Raw genomic sequence first — 17634 nt, 5'->3', positions numbered from 1 at the left:
GAGGGTTTATTTTATTTACAACAAAAATAACAAAAACTTTACTCCACAATAAAGTGACTGGACTAATGTACATAAGCTATAAGATGATTGAATCTCATGCAAACTTATTAATATTAGTAACACGACAAATGAGAATAAAAAAAGTCCGTTTCCACAGTTGGCGCGCCACGTCAAATCCCGCCGATACCCGTTGTGACAGACAGACAGGCGCGTGGCGTAGGAAGTCATTAGTTACGCAGCTCCTACCGGCTACCGAGATGATGTACAGTCAGCGGCATTTTACTAACCGAGCTCTGAACCGAACATGACGTACGCTTGGGGACCTTCCCAATGCGCCGTGGACGCCGTGCTATAGACACGTTTTAATTTATCTGACAGATGTAATTTAAATAAAATTAAATTTAACTCTCTCGCCTAAAACGTTGTTACTCGGGTACAGTCGAGTGCAACAAACTGTATTAATATATCGATATAAATAAATATAAATCGTCTAATGTGGTGCTTAGCGAAAAATTTTAGAATGGCTTAAACAATTTAGTTTTTGACATAACTTTACTAACCCTTGATAATGGTTGATAATTGCGTGGTTATAAAGTTAAAAACACACTTTTTCAACAAAACATATCACGAAGTTGAAAAGACCTGTCCGAGGTTGTTAAAACAAAAGAAAGGTGTGTTAAGGTTAACACAAATTTAATAAACTTAACACACATACGAAATACAAAGCTCATTTTTGTGAGTAATCACTGTTTATTATTGAGGTAGATCGTCAATAATAAAAATAATAAAGTGCTTACTCTGATATACGGTTTATTTAGTATTTTTTATAACTTACATACGGAGGGCTTATAACTTTTGCCGGTAGTATGACGGAGCGGTTAGCACGTAAATATTAAAATACATATTTGTTGTTAAATTATAAAATGTATGTAGCGTTCGCGCTCGTATGTATTGCTAGCCTCTATACATTTAATAACATAAAGCTATATATATTAAGAACGCCTTTTATTTTTTTACTTTTCAGATTAATATCATATACTATATTTATATTAAATGACAGCTTTATGACTGAGCATCACATGAATAACTATGGTCTTAAAACATATATTGCGGTAGCAATAATCCAGAATTCTATATAAAAGAATATTTTAATTAAATATCTCATAGTTATAACATAACAAAGAAATAATAAAAAATAAGATGTGTCGGAGAAGTCTCCTATACTGGACATATTTCTATTCGTAACATTATTTAAACGTGTAGTACAAATAGAACTTTCTGTTGCTTGGGAAACAAATATATCTAAAGACCACATAACTAAGGTGAACAAGTATTATCACCTAGTCAAGGAAATAACGAGAGATATAAGAACGAAATCTCTCTATAACGTGCTGTAGGATTTAGACCTGTCAAGGGCGAGCATCAGCTCATATCTGAAACAGTCTTCCAAAGAAGCAATAACAGTGTTATTTAAAAATAAAAAGAAGAGGAGTATATTCGTGAAGGCGCCAATCAAGTCAATGCATTTCCATGAAGCCTTCTTTAAACTGCTACATGGATCGTCAGGCACGAACACTGTATTCTGTCCCTCTTCCTACGACGTGATGGAATAAACCGCACCTTGAATCCTCAAAATGCTGAGAAACTTTTTACAAACTACATGACTATATATATTAAATATTATTGGATTATTTTTTTAGGTGAATTTCGCTACAGCCCAAAAGGCTTTTTAAGATTCAGTGGGTGCTAGGGTACAAAGTGCTGATGATGAGAATAAAACCTCTTCTAAGTGAGGGAAGCTCTCTGAGGAGCCTCGCCTCTGGCCGCTACATATACAATTTCTCCAAGTTGGAAGGCCGCTGAGCTCACAGATCTCCTCGAGGATTCTTTTGTATTAATTACCATAAAAGTACGAGCATATAGAAGCAGTTCAATCCGATGATATCTGCAGTAGAAAATCATGTGTTATTGCACCAATATTACTCTATAGTAGTATGTCAAAAGATTTAATTTAAAATTAATACTGTGAAAGTAGTTTAAACAAACTAAGCGAACTGTTTTCACATTGGCGATTGATCTCATCTGCTTTGCCACTGGTAATGATCTAATTAATAATATTATAAATTAAATGACATCAGGTCATTCAACATTTTGATCTCAAAGAACGACTTCTGGTCATCATAAAAATCTCTGTGATGTTACTCCCCCATATTCTTTACGAGAATGACCTATTAGATTTATTTTTAGATTAAGAAACTGTTCCTTTGTCCACATACACTGCTAAGCTTTTTAGGTTACTGTCCTTCAGTAACAAGAGTATAAATAGATGAAAGAAAGCTCATCAGTCGGTCGTCTGCTGTAAATATAGTACAATAAAACAAGCACGAAACAGACAGACAAGTTTCAAGTAATTTACAAAACAAAATACACGTATTATATGTCTATTTGCTGCTTCTTTACACAGCTGTGTGACAAATTTATATAATTTATTTATTTATTTGATTAACTTAGCTCACAGTACCTCAACAAGCCGTGGAGAATTTCATTAAAAGATTAAATCGGGACATATGAGATTCGTAGACGAACGTTTTGTTGAAGAAAATTCTCTTCATTTAATTTTTCGTTATTTTTAAGGCACATCAACAACACAAACATGTATAGGTATAATATTAAAAACAAATCATAAAACTCTTGCATACGTTAATAATAGATGTGCACAAAATGTTAATTTAAATTTGGTACATTATCTTAATTGAAACTATAAACATAATAAAAAATAAAACAGTAAATGATAAAAATACGATAAAAGAGAGGTTTTCTTATAAAAATTTTGTGGACTATGATCAATTGCCTTCCAGTGCATTACTTTTGCATACATTACATTGCCTTCCAGTGCACAGCTATTTACAAATGGTGATTGAAAAATCCATCACCATTTGTAAATAGTTACAATGGTATATAATTTACAAGAAATGTTCGTTTGAATTCGAACACGTAACCCACGAGAGTAAATCTCGAGCCACAAGTCTATCACAACTCCGCACTGTTTATTATTACCTAATGTAAGGAAATCAAATAAAACCCGCTCAATTACGATCTAATTTGACCGTGGGAAGTAACAAATAGCAGGTCGCACCTCGCGTGATGCCAAACGACTTTATAATAACGTGTAATACGCAAACCATTCATTTCTATGTACCGTCTGATGTCCAGGAAATTTACAGTAGCGTAGAACAAACACGACAAAAGGGTAGCTAAGCATTGATAACAATAGTATTGGTACAAAATAATATTATGTTCATCAAAAAATCTCTAATATTTCAGTCAAATTTTAACGCAATGTTTGTGAATGTCTTAGTTAAGCCGCCAATTTGTTTTATTACGGTGAAATAGTAGTATAGCGGTCCGAGCCGAAATGCCTTCAGGAACCCTCGCGCTTTGGTGCCATTAAAGAGGTCTTAGGCTAGATGCCCTCTGCGCCCTTGCGGCCTAGAACCCGCAGAATTTGCAATGGGATTCAGTGATGTTCAAAAAAACTACTCTGTAATATTAATCTATTTTTATTTAAACAATATAGTTATTTTTTGGTTCTTGGTATAACCAAAAAATAAATTTATTAATTAACACACATATATAATATTAATTAATATTTATAATAATATTTTATTACCACAACAAACAAAATTACTACTGTGGTAAAGAAAAGTAAGGTGATATTGTTATTCAGAACTCCTGGGCATTAGGTAGGCAGGTAAACTTTTTTCTTGGATAGTAGGACTGACTGATATTTGCCAATCGTCTTTTTGTCAAAAGGTTTAATTATCTCTAAGTTACACGTGTTTTTGTCAATGTTTAAATTTTGTCAAAAGCATCAAAATCGCTTGTTTTGAAAAAATAACGTCAAAAAACCGACTATTATCTGTCATTTACTTGTTTAAAAAAGGAATGTTTCCAATACAGTCTTTGTAATAAAAAAAGTGATCGTCTGAAAAACGTTTTGTTCAAAAATGAACTGCTTATTTTGAAAGTGCAATTATTCACACATATACATGTTAACATTTCTCACTTTTTCTTGAGAACCAAACACATATACTTATTTAATAATTGTTACTACTTTAATAAAACCTTTAAATTGATTATCCAAACAGTATCACTCTACTCTCTACTCATTTGTATCTCGTACGTATATTTTTAATTTCATTGAAAAACAAATTCTTGAAAATAACTCAATTTAACCATAAACTGAGTTCGCCATTTTCAAAAGAAACATCTCATATCTTAAGCACGAACAATTGATTTGAGTCTGTCGAAAAATTTCTCACGACTTACAGACCTCAGGAAGTCTGCATTCTAAATATATAGCAAACTTGAAAAAAAGAACTTAGAAAATTCCACAGCAAGCTATTCCAGCGGAAACAATGAACCTGAGTTGAAACTAAAATTCTCTAATGCATGCAAATATTTTTTTTTCCGTGGGATCAATACCGAGAAACTATGGTAAACGACTGCACACGACATTTCACATGTTAGAATAAATAAAGGCAAACAAAAAACATTGTTTCATATTGAAAAGAAAAATTAAAATTCTATTTAAATTTGCAATTCATCCAGATGAGCTTAGACTTGTATCAATGTCTTGCATATAGAGTACTGTAGTCAACAGATGGCGCTAGCAGTCGATAGCCCCGTTCTATGATTAAACACTAGTATATATATATGTAAAAAAATTAATATATGTCAGTCCATTTTTCTATACTCGATAGATTCAAATCTAAATGTCGAATCAACTCGGTCAATCAACTTGGTAAATTATTTGGTTTATATCCGGGAACTTTTTTGAAAGTTTTTTTTTTATAAATTCATGTGTAATTAATTATTACGAAACTAATTTTCAGTTTAGATTTTTCTTTATATGTTACACGGCAATGCGTGAACAGATACACCTATTCGCATATAATGACACCGATCGGTTGATCCAAATTTATTAAATACTAAGAATCAACGAAGACATATATAATACAGGCTGACACGACATACATAAAATAACTCATAAATAAAAAAAAATATATACGTAGTGTAAATTATTTTGACTTGATACATAACATTACTAGATATATTTTCTGATGTGTAAATAAATAATGTTGATGCTTTTCCAACACGATAACAAGCGATATACAATTGGCCACGTGATAAACATGAATTTTCCAGATTGATGCCAGAAACACTTAAGAGCAATAGCCTTGTTGCATTTATCGTCCTTACAAATAGTTTGTACTAATAATTTAATTTATTTTTTACATATAAAAAAGTATTAAGAAAGTTTATGAGTTTCTTAGAATTAAGAATAAATGAAATCGATAAAGTCATTTCCCAGAACTAGTAGAAATTAATAATAATATATGAGTGATTTTTAGATAGGCTATATATATAATATCATACATTAAATGATAGCAAACACGCTATACATTCACGTAATAATATAAGAAGAAAAAGCATTTTCGAAATTCGAATTACTATGTATCAAAATTATTATTATTTATTATCTGTACTGCTACATATTTTGTACTGCCAGAAGTTATTGGTTTATTGCATTCCTATAGAAAAATACTCATTTCACGGTGACAGAAAAAATATACTCTACTGTATAGTAGTATTTAATACCTCCGTCTTTGAAATGCACCCACGCTATGTTCGGAAATACTGACGTCCGCAATCTATTCCAATCCTTTCCTGCAGGGATTATAAACGACGCAGCGAAATCTTCGATCCAAATGCAAGTACCGACCACGACTTATCAACAAAAAGCTTCCATAGATTTTGTTCTCTTTAGAGATGAGCCGTGGGCGTCAATACAATCGCCCACAGTTTCCGATGCACCAAATCAATCAAGCTAATTGAAATCTGTCAATTTTAATTGTTAGTAGAGTTCAATCCGTTTTCATTCTCGTTAAAATATGAACCGAAAACGTAATAGGATATCTTCCTTTATGCTTTAAAGTAATTTGTTTTTTTCTCTATAACCGAAGTAGTATTTTTAATACTCATAGATAACAGGGCGTATTATTTATATGTAGTACAATAATGCGTAGAGAAAAATTACTTCGCATTTCATATGAAAAATCGAGACATTTATTTAAAGTTTATATATTATAGTATTAGTTATAGAACATTGAAGCCATTTTATAGATAATTTTTGCTATTTGTAGCACTGCCTACAATATAGCAAAAATTATCTAACATAATGTCGTTATTATAGAAATTTTTCACACTTGCGATAAAAAAAAACAGCGCAAAACGATTATCACTCCTCTAATGGCGTCTGCCTGATATTGCCTAAAAATACTGAAAAGACCGAAACAGGTGGAAATCTGGAGGCATCCATATTTTTCTTTATTCATTGAGGAAACTTAAAAAACTAGTTACATGATATCAGGTGATGTATACAACAAGGTGTCAGTACAAATTTCCGAAATTAGCATGATTTAGGTAGTGCGGAACAAAAGGAGTCAAAATCCTACGTAAAAGAAAGTTAGTTAAACAAGCTTATATAGGATATGTAATAATCTTACAAAATAAAAAAAGGCCTTATTTTAAATTCGAGAAACAAAGAAATCGTTTATGTTCATCATTTGTCTTTTAATGTACATGGATTCTCACTAAAAATGTCAAATTCAAATTTATTCAATCCGCGTGAGCTCCAACATGAATGAGTTTTTTAGATTTTTATTGTGTCCATAAGACACAGAGAGTGGTTTAGGATTCTCTTGCCATAAAGTGTAACATATTAATAAAGAAGTAACGAGATTAGGAAAATGGACAGAGCCTTTTAAAACTTTAGCTAAATATATGGTATCTGCTAACTCTCTTTACTTACCAAGGGCAGTATATAGTGGTACTTACATCGATTGAAATAATCATTGTTGTTCCAGTCAAACTCTCTTTATTTTTCCTGAGTCGCAACAGGTTTTTGGTCTAGCGTTTTCTTGGCGAAAGACCCCAAACCATGCGTCATCTATGCGGTTTGCTTTCGTCGTTTAGTTATTTTAATTATAAAAATATACAGTTTTATTGATTACAGGTGTAAAAGCCTTGAAGAGGTGAATGTAAAGCTCAACTAATTTCTTTTTTCTATTGGAATGCAGCAATAACTTTGTACAGTGTAAACTCAGGACAGATAGTAATAATAATAAATAACATTAATATGTAATAATTAGAAGTTTTAAGATACTTTTTTATGCGTTTTGTTATTTATTTTTGAAAGTATTGATATTTGGATAGAGTGTACTGTAAATTAATTGAAAAAATGCACTATACATTCGCATCTTTAATGCTTTTGGATTTATAACCAATCCTGTATGTGAAAAGATATAAATAAAATTGATTTATAATTTAGTTTTAAGAAACAAAGTTTCAAACCATGAATCAGATGTCGATACAATTTGAACAAAGCCATTAAAATATATTTCTGTTCCTTTATCATTTTCAATATTCCCAAGTATAGCCGCTCGGTTCCGCCGTGCAGTATCGGCACAAGGAATCTCGGCTGTTTGTCAATAAATACTTTATGTCCGTCTCTCCGTGGTTTATGTAAATATTTTCTAAGATATTAACTCTCCGGTCAGTCTATAGGAAATGGATAATCTATGGATCTGATTGTTTTCCTTAAAGAATGTTATTAATTTAATAATTTATATTAAGTATTAAATTCTTGAAAAACGGGCCATTAGTAAGATAATATTGGAATTTCGGCAAGAGTTTTTTGTAAACGCTTGGCAGAGGTATGTAACGTTTTTTAAAAAAATATTCGTGTGAGTCATACAATTTAATATTTACGAAAAAAAAAATAATATTTTTAAAATTTGTATTTAAAATTGAATGAATTGATTGTCCGATCATTGTTTTACCCTTTTTATTTGCGCTATTGTGTTATTTATGATAGGATTATAGTTATCTGTGTGTTTTAATAATACTATTCTACATATAAACAACTGCATATTTCATTTAATAAAAATTGTGGTGTCGGAACCAATAAGAAACTAAAAACGTTTATCTACGGTTGGTTTCACTGTCATTTCAGCCACAGGAAGTACAGTGCTGGACATCTCCTCCGTAGTTTTCGAAAAAGACCAGTTGGAACCAGTCTTAACCCTTAAATTGGCAGATTTTTTTTTAGTATTACATTAATATTCATACCACTTGACTTTTAAGACCCAAGGGTGCCAACAGAAAAAACTGAACAAGCGTTCGAAAAATAAGTAATTACCTAAACATTCACATACAAATGATTACTTTGCGTTCAAAATTGATGCCACTTTTTTTTAATTCTGATGTATCTCTACAGATACATTATCAAGAAAAGGGTTAATACAGCGTCTTCCGACGACTTTTGTCTGTTTGTTGTCTGTCAACCTATTCGATGGATATATGCTGAACTTTCTGGTCCGCAGTCTGCTCTTTAGAACTTAAGTTTTAAGTCTTAACTTAAGGTATCAGAGTTGTCTCATTATGCTTTGTGGTTGGCTACATCGGTCACGTCCGTTAGTCTTTGACCTCCTCCTACTTGATTTGACCTCATAGAAAAACCGTCTCTAAGTGTCATTGATTATAAAATATATTTTATAATATACTTTACACAATCCAATATATTTTTATTAAAAAAGCCATGTACTTGCAATTTAGAATTGTTAATTATTTTAACATTATAAGTAGCAAGATACCACTGACTGAGAATGCTGATCCTCTGACAAAAGCCGGTCAGAAACTGAACAGTTGCTCATTAAAATATTAACCATGTAATGAGTAAAAAAACCAAGTTCGATATGTCATAAGGTACAGAATATAAATTTTTAAGCGCTTAATAATAAATATTAAAAATGTTTTAATAAATAACAAGTCTATTCTGGCGCGTTCTATAATCCAGCGCTATCCACCGTCACCGTCATACGGGGCTAATGATTTACTGCTGTGCGATATGACGCGCTAACTGTACCGGAGTTATCGAGACGTTAGGACGGTGCACACGCTCGGATTTATCCGTCAGATCGCTCCGAAGAAATTGAATTTATTCGCCCAGCGTGCAATTGTGTGCCGATATTAAAGTGGTCGACGTGAAGAGATTAGAGAAACTCCGTTCCGAAGGGCTTAGGATTTCGTTCGCATGTTAACGGCTGTCATGTTTTTCAGCATTTGCGATTTGAGTGCGCTCAATATATTTCACTGTATTACTGCCTATTTAGTCTTATAAATATTTAACGCGATAAATAGTTAATGTTTATGTAGTGCTTTACGCGATTGTGGTCAGTGTTCACTTGTATCTATACTTTACACATACAAAGCAGATAGCACAAATTATAAGAGAAAATATTTATTTACACTTTATTGCACACCATTGATAATTACTTAAAAGAAGAAACAATTTATATGATAGTACAAGAGGCGGTCGTATCGCTGATGGCGATCTCTACCAGACAAACTTTGGATGGAGACGAAAGAGATGAAGGAGAGGGCAGTTTAGGGTATACATACATACAAATATATATATATTGCTATACAAACTTACATATATACTAAAGAGAAAATAATGCTGCTGTTACTGTATACAATTTTACGTTAAATGGCGCAATGTAGTAAGAATTACCGGAACAGATAAATAGAAATAAACGTTTACAATAATTTTCGTCGTCATAGGTCATCCCTTAAGATATCTATGAGGGAATATACAGAGTACATCGCTGCCCATCCTCTGGAAGCTTGTTTGCGAGCAATGGCGATCATATATAATTAATGCACAAAGTGTAAATTATATGAGATCGTATTTCAAGAATCGAATCCGCGACTTTCGATCACAAGTCACAGTCCTCTACCACTGGGTCATCACTGCTCGTTTATTTTTAAACCTATATAATATATATATTTATCAATTCTGTAACTGTTTTATTATAGCTACAATTATAGAGGTTGTAGAATTTTGTTTTATAAAAAATAACAAGCTAGTTACGTCATTAAAAGTTTATTTGAAATAGTTATCATTAATTGACGGAAATTTCTTACGTCGAGCAGTAATATGTTTATGAAAATAGTAGCCATCGTCTAGATAGACTCTTCAACGGAGAAACGCGTTGAAGTCAAAGCCAAATCGATGTCAAGTCAAAGTCAAGCAGAAGTAGAGACAAAGCCGAATCGTAAACGAGTTGGAGACAAACGAAATCGATTCGTAGTCTATTAGGAAGAAACGAATAATTAAAATCATAAGAATTTGTTTTATAAAATAATCACAAATGTTAATATGTCTGAAAACGTGTACAGTCGTAGTAATATATTTCAGTACATATATCTTCTAATTTACACAGCCTAAGACACCGAGATTTGTGGTTGGCAAATGTTCGTGACCTCTGGACTAGTAATTCGCACGAACATCGAGTAACACTGGTTCCGTTTGATTTATAGTTGTATCTTCCTTTACTTGTTTCTCATTATATTGTATTGCAAGCTTTAATTTGAAGATAACTTTATTTAAGTCTTATAATCCCGGATAACAATTTACTTTAATATTTGTTTAATATATTTTATCAATATTTGATATGTTTTTGTATTAAATTCAAATCGTAATAAGCATTGAAATTCGAGCTTTATTAATAATCTTTCTGTTATAACTTTTTCTAAATTCAAAAAGAAATTGAAACAAATTATATTTTCACGGTTTTAACTGCTAGTTTTCTGCTTTAAGGAAATCTCCTTTTGAAATTGCACTGTGTACTTTAAAATATGAAACAACAAACATACTTTACCACCACCGAGTTTGTTCTCCCGATCTTAAGATTTGCAATAGTATGTTTCATTTTATTTATATTAGCTAGAGCATCCCCAATCAACATTAATGCCCTTTTATTAACATTGACGGTATTATATTGTCAGATATGTGATTTTTTTACCTGTCTAGATGTTCCTTGACTTTCTTTTTTTAAATAGATATTTATTTCATTACCAATTGTTTCGTCAGGAAATAAATTGCTGCATACGTTCCGTAGCTTGCTTTCTTTTAGTAATGATCAGCCCGAAGTACTTTAGATCACTAAATATGTTTTTTTTTTGTTCTAGTTAGGTAGACGTCTAGAGTCCAGAATGTTTCTGGGAGAGAACAGAGTTATGTGGAGTTCCTACCCACTGAAACCGTGGTAGCCTTTTGCACTGTATAAAACACACCGATAGGTCATTTGAAACTTTTTTCCGATCTTCTGGATGTGTCATTTCATATAGCCTGCGGCAATATACGGTATAAGACAATACTGTTATGTGAAAGATGGTTGTCTAACATGATTTCTTATAAAAAATTAAAACATAGTAAGTAAGAAAGCCGTATTCACATTGACAAGTTCAAGTAACAAACCCTCGTAGTGTCAAAGAATAGACTACACAGTTACTTTAAAACTTGGCAGCCCATCATCTTCAGAGGAATAGATAATGTATGGTTCTTAGATGAAGTTTCTAATGCAGTAAACAAGCTTAGTCACTGTAAAGAGTATTAGGATAAGCGCCTTCAGAACTTGGTGTATGTGTAAATGGTAAAAGGTGAATACATGTCACATATAAACTACAGTAAGCTTTTTTACAGTAAGATTTAAAAAAAATAAAGAATCTTTGTGTGCTAAAGCTTATTACATTGTAAAAAAACTTAAAATTGGCAATTATGTCCTCGTCACGAGCCCATTTTAATGTTTATTAAATATGTAATATTATATTATTTTGTTTTTAAAAACGTAGTTCCACTGAGTTTGATCTGTTCTTCGGGTCTGAAGCTATAATCTTTTGAACAGATGGTAGATTCAATTTGAAGTTAATTAGAAATGTAGTCCATCGTATGTTGAATGAAGAACTTTTGGATTTCAATTTGACAAAAAAAGCCTTCTAGCGCGATGAAGCTACGAAGCTGTTTAGCTAGTAATGATAGAATTTTCATGATATTTCAACTACCTTATCTCGTCCCCACTTTTTCATCTCGTTCCTAGTACGCGAATACAGCTGCATCGATAAATATTTCCATTCGGACGCGTGCAGAACTCGAAAAGCCGTAAACATGTCGTGAGACCACACCTACTGTCTCTGAACATTCCGCTCGTGTGCATGCTCTCATTCTAGAACATACGATGTTCATATATTTACATTTGGAAAGTAGTTTGCTTCTCTTTAAACTAATGCAAAACCTTCACCGATTACTAATAAGTAGATGTACTTACTACGAACTACTACGGATTACTACGAAAGAGCTAGTAAGTGCTGTTACGGAAATTAGTTGAAAACGGTCTTCAGTATATTTTTTTTGTTACGCGCGTTGCAGTTTCTTTGGATGGTATTTTGGAATTTTACGCGGCATCTAGCGCACTGCTATTAAAAATGATAACAATGTATCCTTTCCACTTACTATGATTCGATTAAATATGTTTATTGTTGGTTTAAGATTCGCTGAAGCTAGAGGAAGTTTAGGACCCTTACCCTAAACACTCATGACTTTTAAAGGCTTATTCGTTTTTTGAAAAAAAAAAAACATTTTAGGATAGTTTCTCACTAGAAGCGCCTGTAAGCTTTATTATATATATTATATATAATAGCTACTCGCAATTTCAATATCTTTACTATCTTAATTTTAAAATAAAACTGTTATCAGGGGCTTCAGAAGTCCGCTTATTAATAAATTATTTAAGACGTAATAATTTAAGTGCAATAAAATTGTGTTGGAACTTAACATTCCATAGATTCACAGTTCTGTTGCTGGGTTTATTTTATTGTAGAGAGAGGGGCCAGTACGGTGCTCGGGTCAGACGACGCGTCTAGTAAGTTTAAAAAAGTTTTCTTACAATGCACCTTCCCGTACACCTTTAACAACCATACTCGTCTCTCTGCTTTACGAAAATTTTAATAAACCAACGCATGTTCCTTTAGTAGTCCATTTTAAATTATTACAGTTGTTGAAGTCATTATCAAGACATTAATTGCCGTAATGATCTGTTTATATTTTATTAATTAAAATAGTGATTTATTTGTATTGTAGTAGGTCATAGCGGAGTATTAATCAGTGTTATGATTAATTACATTCTTTTTGTGATAAATACTTATGTGACAATTTAATAATTTATAATATTAAAAAGTAAATGTTATTAGGCCCAAGGTTACTCAAAGAGCAACGGAGATAGCTATGCTCGCTGTGAGATCGAATAACAAATGAGGATTTCCGTAGAATAGACAAGGTCACGGATCAAGATCGAATAATCACTCGTCTGTAGTGACAGTGGCCCGGCCACATCGCTTCTGGCACTGGAGGCTTTAGAGACCGAAAGATTCTCGAGCGGCGACCATTATCCGGCAGCCGCACCGTGGGTAGAACATAATTTTTGAAACATCGTGGTTTCATAAGAGACCTCTGACTTGAGTGCATGTCTATCGGCTGATACGATGAAGATGTCAATATTGAGTGAATTTAATCGAATAAGTAGAACAGGACTTGTCCGACTTCAATGCGCGAGTATGGCTAATATATTGCAACATGTAATCACTGAGAAGATAAGTAGGGTTATTCCGCGTTTGTCGAAACAATGTGGACATTACATTAATTAAGATCCAGTGCTAGGATACAAGTTAATACTGGGCGCAACCATTCACAGTATAATTTAACACGTTCCTATTTTAGGAACAGTTGCTTTTATACAGGCCGATTGGTTACGAGTATAAAACTTTAAAGAAGTATATTTACTTAATAGCTCATTTGTTACAAAAAACTAAAGTTTTTATACCGTTTTTTCAAAAACTGTGTAAAAAGAGATCAATCTGGAATATGACAATTTAATTCATTGTATATGGAATATGATATACCAAAAATTTCTGGCATCACAGTAATTAATTTTTAAACGTAGTTACCGGGATTTCGCGTACAAATTTTATTACTCTTTTATAATTACGGCATTTATAATACATGTAACCATTTAATTTTAGTATAGAGTGTACTCTAAATGTAAATAACAGCAAATGAGTTATACATTATATAGTCCATTACCCACGTAGGTCTAAGATTTGCTTGTCTAAAATGGCAGTGGTCATGGACACATCGCTCGTGTGGCTTTTTTTTATGGCCCCCGTTATTGGGGACCTCTCGTTCCCCTATCTTGTGTGGGACAGGGACTTTTAATTTTTTATTAATATATTCACACACTTCTGTTTATTTTCATTCTCTTCTTTCATATTTCTTATTATATCTCTTTCTTCTTCATTCTTTCTACAGTTTTCCTAGTCTTTCACTTCCGCTCGTGTGGCTGATAGCCGTTGCGGCCGAGAGATTCTCAGGTGGCAATCACGAGATAGTAGACGAGGAGTGGGTTTGCCCACAGTTAGGTGGACTAACGACATGGTTAGGATCGCGAGAAGTTGCTGGATGCTCCGCGCTATTATGGTACGCAGAGGATACTGCTGCCTATCCTCTGAAAACTCTTCAGTGAGCTGGGCTACCACTGCTTTTACCACCTCTATGGATTTACAATTCACTGAGTTTCAGGTGGAAGAGCGTTGAGTGTTTAGTAAAGACCTTTTTACCGTAACTAAACTCGACTGTTCTCTTTAGAATTTTAGTCTGGATTGTTTCTTTACTCATTTCATAATAAAGCTCTAACGTATACGCTTGAGAAACAGCTCCTCAAGAGTCAAGAAGTAATACTCATTCTAAGAACTATTATAATTTAAAAAAAAAATTGAGAAACGAACGGATTGTAATTGACGTCATAGTCGAAATTCGGTGTAACGCTTTTGCTCCCGAATTGTAATCTATCTACGATTTCTCTATTAAAAAAAGGTTTAAGAACTTAAGAAATATATTCTATAACATATACAGTATTTAGGCATGTAACCTTTGACAGAGGAATTGTGTTCTGATAACAGGAAATATGAAAAGGTAAATAACAGCAACAAAATTAACATTCTAATGTTGTTTAGACCCCCATAGCTTATCATAACACTTTAATTATGGTGTGTAAACATTAATTCATACTTACAACATAGTTAGCCTTTTACTTTACACGATGTAAGTGTAGAGACATACCAAGTTATTATACAAGTTATTTTATAACTTATATAGAACCTATTGTATTCAAGACTACCGAGTACTGGTAATGAGATAATAAAATATATATTGATTTGTTATATTTATAAACGGTTTAAAGAGTTGAATGTATAGCAAATTTGTTAGCAAAAAGCTTTAGATATTTTAAAATTAAAAAAAATGAATATGATAAGCCAAAAACCCAAAAAATCACAGGAAGAGATTGTAAGCAATTATTAATTATAATGTATAGAAATTCGAATTTTGCAAAAGATTTTTAATAAATAATCATAACGTTATTTACAACGTGAAACCATGATTTTTTGGATTGTAAATGGACCATCTATAGCTATACGAGTATCAAACTGTTGTATATTTGTGGCCAAACCGCCACAACATTGTTTCTGAAAAGCGTGTTGTCAGCAAATATGACACCTCAAATATAATTTTGGTGATTAAACAAACTATCTATATAATACAGTTTCGAAAAATCTTGTAATATTCTACTAACTGCTTAAAAAAATTATTTTGTTATCAAGACAACACTTTCTATTTTGCCGTCGGTGCATCGTCATTTTTACTTACCAAAAAGCAACTAAAGATGAGAAAGTGGTCGCACGAAACGTGATTTTAAATACTAAACATTGTAAGAGCCTTGTTAAAACGGATTAAGTGACTATACACTTTAAAATACAAAAATGTGAGAAAAGAAATCGGAAACATTAAATGTAAATGTAAAAACAAAGGCAAGGATGGTAACGTCTGTCAAATATATACCCTAATAATAATAAAACAAGCAAATCCGTCAGCAAATCAAATTATTTTTTTTTAATAATAAGACAGTTTGGCATAGCAAGGCGTCATTGGCGCGCCAGATGAAACATGGGGAGGGCTGGAGATTTCACTACAAAATCCTATTTATGAATGAGGGGTTCCGTAAACGAACTAACGTAACCGGTATAGCCGAGCGGAACAGTAATTTGAAGAAGTGGTGGGTAGACTACATAGGTTCTGGAGTGAAAACCGCAGACCGATAAGCGTAGCGTGGGAGGTCTATCCACGAATACAGAGCACAGTTGGAAGACGTTGGAAGACGCTGTTGTACCGAATAGTCTTATCGGAAATGTATGGAATAGATCTATGCGCAGATGTAAACATCTTAGGGATGAAAAGATAATGTTGATGGTTAACACGTTCACTGCGGCTTGAGGCCGATTCAGCCTCATGGTAGACTTTGCACTGGTGCGGCGCGTAAAACTTGTGTTTTCTCTCTAGTGCGGCGGCTGTTTACACTCAACTGTATGAGATATGACAAAGACAAATATAGCATTCTTTATGTCTGCGAAGCATTGACTCAATATTGTCAAAAAAATGATTGAAACATGAGGCAGAAAAGGCCTCAACCGCACTACTAGGAAGTTCAGCTTGAGGCTGATTCGACCTCTGCCGCACCAGCTGAAAGTTCTTCAAAATTGGGCCCGCAGTGAACGTGTTAAAAAGTATGTGTAACCTCTAATAATTAATTTCTAATAATCAAGCGATTTTACGTAGCGGTAATACTTCAACTTAAAGCTACGAGGATTGCAAACACGCTTTGATCTGAGAAGAACCCATTACAATCTTAGACGCGTTGTTTTATTGACTTCACTTTCATGATATCCTTCCTACTGTGAAGCAATTAATTCCCTAGGTTTTTTCTTTAATAATCTCTATTGTACACACTAGAAAACAGATATATAGTTGCATAATAGTAAAGAAGAAAGTACAATAGCGGTTTTATCACACGAGACTATCTTCCAGACAACCATCGCATGGATACAGTAGGGGGATAAATAACACGTAGTTAACGTGTACATATAGTCAAAACACACGTACGTACATATGTATATTTAAAATAAAGCTTATATATATATATATATATATATATATATATATATATATATATATATATATATATATATATATATATATATATATATGTCCATTTACATAAGCTTAATAATTCCTTTAAAGTGTGAAGGACACTGTAAAAACATTTTCTTACTTAAGTTTTTGTTCAATAAACTTTTTAAGTTTGTTACATGATAATTCAGATACCTTATACTAGAGTGTATTGTAAATTCGTACATATTTATCGACAAGAGTTAAAAAAGAGAAAGGTGCAATAAGCTTGTCTTTATACATTTTGTTAGCTTAACGTACATTTCATTTCTATATTAATCGATATTGTTATGGAGATTAGCGTTCAAAGTTAATAAAATACTCCAATAAGACGGGGTTACCGGTTTTAGGTGTGAAAACATTAAAGGGACGAATTTATAGCTGATTAGTCAGAATTGCAGTTTTCATATCCTTTTCAGATTAGCATTACTGTTTTCATAGCCTTTTCCGATTAATTTGTATAAGGTAATCACACTTAAAAAAAATTCTATTGGAATGCGACACGCTAATTACTTCTGGTAAAATCTGCAAGGACACATAGTAAGTTATAATTAATTATAAATTATAGTAATCTGAATATTGAAAACTATTTATTTCTGAACAATTATTACGTT

This window comes from Battus philenor, unplaced genomic scaffold (genome assembly GCF_028537555.1).
Source record: "Battus philenor isolate CCGP_79_NKW_IND1 unplaced genomic scaffold, ilBatPhil1.0.hap1 SCAF_18, whole genome shotgun sequence".
Lineage (NCBI taxonomy): Eukaryota > Metazoa > Arthropoda > Insecta > Lepidoptera > Papilionidae > Battus > Battus philenor.
This window is presented reverse-complemented; position numbering follows the sequence as displayed.